The sequence below is a fragment of the Priapulus caudatus genome, unplaced genomic scaffold (genome assembly GCF_000485595.1).
Source record: "Priapulus caudatus unplaced genomic scaffold, Priapulus_caudatus-5.0.1 Scaffold571, whole genome shotgun sequence".
Taxonomy (NCBI): domain Eukaryota; kingdom Metazoa; phylum Priapulida; class Priapulimorpha; order Priapulimorphida; family Priapulidae; genus Priapulus; species Priapulus caudatus.
Window position 1 is genome coordinate 143,649 of NW_014577632.1, and position 2,208 is coordinate 145,856.

At 44.2% G+C, this 2,208-nt stretch overlaps 1 protein-coding gene across 1 annotated transcript in view; it reads left to right on the forward strand.

Moving 5' to 3' along the window:
• The first annotated feature begins 604 nt into the window (after nt 1-604).
• The window catches only part of LOC106811761 (rho guanine nucleotide exchange factor 39-like), a 12,015-nt gene continuing 10,411 nt past the window's right edge, over nt 605-2,208 (forward strand). Inside the window, exon 1 of the mRNA XM_014815480.1 lies at nt 605-689. The gene's annotated coding sequence lies outside the window, so the exon portion shown is untranslated. The remainder of the gene's footprint in view (nt 690-2,208) is intronic.

Genomic DNA, 2,208 nt, shown 5'->3' on the forward strand with positions numbered 1-2,208 from the left:
GTGTGTGTGTGTGTGTGTGTGTGTGTGTGTGTGTGTGTGCGTGTGTGTGTCGTGGCTGCGTGTGTGTATATGTGTGTGTGTGTGTGTGTGTGTGTGTGCGTGCGTGCGTGCGTGCGTGCGTGCGTGCGCGCGCGTGTGTGTGTACGTTGTTCAAATACGCCTGAGGAAGAGACGTACGTACGTTATTATTATTATTATTATTATTAAATCTTTAATTATTGCATGTAATTCAAATACAAATGCATGTACTGAAAACAGATTTTTTCATGGAGAAAAAAGATAAATGAAATAGTGTTAAGCAGTTAAAATAATAAATTTCTGAGCAAAACAGTAAAAAACAGTGCTATATACAATATGTAGGAAAAATATATTTAAAAAAACGTACTCTCGAAAGCTCGCAAAATAAACATTTGACGCTTTATTCAATTTTGTCCTATATTTATTTTCTATATCTACATGAGTGCCCGTGTGTTTGTACTTTTATTATATATATATATCATAAATACCAAATAGGTACCTAATAATGCCTACCAAATAGGTATAGTTGCAATTTCTCCATACAGATGGCGGGACAAAAACAAGAGGACATTCTCCGAGGTAAATTCAAAAACATGAATGCCAGCTTCATTTACGTTACTGCGAGCAAAAAAATGCATTTTATTAGTTAAGCGGTGCATATTTTTACTTCTGTACGTATAACAACATAAGTGTTGGTGTTCACGTTCAAAAATTAGTATTCATCAGTACACACGCAGTGCCAGTGTGAATGTTCCTGATGCGAGGTGTAAATCTGTAATTTGACAGTGTCGCGAGCACAGGCACTTGTAGTCCGAGATTCCTCTGACCAATGCCCACACCGACGATTTTGGTGGTTTTGGTGTGGGTTAGTGTATGTAGTTTGGTGTGCCTAACCCACACCAAAACCACCAAAATCGTCGGTGTGGGCATTGGTCAGAGGAATCTCGGACTAAGGCACTTGAAGCATATCAACTGTAAGCGCACGGCACCGCCATTGCGCGTACACTAACACATATATATTGAGTTTTAACCCGCAGGGTTAGGCAGCGATCCGCGGGCTATAGTACTAGAGCTACTGCTAGCCTTACCTAGCCACAAGTTCTCTTCTCGCTTAACACTACGTGGCGAGATGTCCTCCGCCGTGTAACAGTCGGAGAGCCTGGTCGGTTTAAGCCTTACCTAGCTCTACTACTATACTAGCGTTCATACTCATACTCATAGGGTCTATGTCCCCAGGTTACGATCGGAGGGTACCCTGGGTACGGTTCGATATATCATTATTATATTGGAAAGTACCTCGGGGTACTATACGATATGTCGCTGCGTACCTTGTTCGCACGCAGACGTTATAACTCCGCTTTGCTAATCTGAGGGTACGGGTTTAACCCATTTGACCCCATTACTGGGGTCTGCGTCGGCTCGGACTACTACGTACCCTGCATTATCCCACCTAGCTCTAGTACTATAGCCCGCGTACAGTTGCCGCAGGCTACTGCCTGCCGACTGCCTGCCTACCGCCTGCGGCAACTGTACGCGGGCTATAGTACTAGAGCTATGTCTCACCGTACCCTGACTTTCAGGCAACTGATGTCGTAATACATACACTCTGTCAAGTTACCACATCACATAGAAGCAGGCTTTCATTTTTAAGGGGTGCGATCGCGCTCGCGCTCCACCGCGCACCATAAATTGCGCCATGGTGCGCGCATCATCGCGCCTCATAAAAGTGGTTGAAATCGCGCACCAAAAGTCTGTGTATTATGTTGAAATAGTGCTCCATTATACCGGGATGAGAATCTTCCGCGGATTTCACAGTCCTAGGGTCGATTTTGTGAAACGTCTAAATCCGTTGAGAGAACATTTTAGGGGGGTTAGAATGTACAAATTTTCATTTTACAGTCCAACAGCCTACTAACATTACCTTCATTTAATACCATTGTAATATAGTTTGCTTTACAATATAGACACGGCTTAGTTCACTGTTTGAGATTGTCAGACGTTAGCCAGTGTGTGCGTTTATTTGACGCTGCAAGTGTGTGTGGTTGTGTATGCCGCGCGTGCTATGCAGGCCGTGTATATAGTACGCGATCGATCGATCGTGTACATCAAAAGCCGCCGCGTCACGCGTGGCCTTGAGGCTATTTTTCCCTGCCCATAGAGTTGCAATTAATGGATCGCGAGCCCTGACTG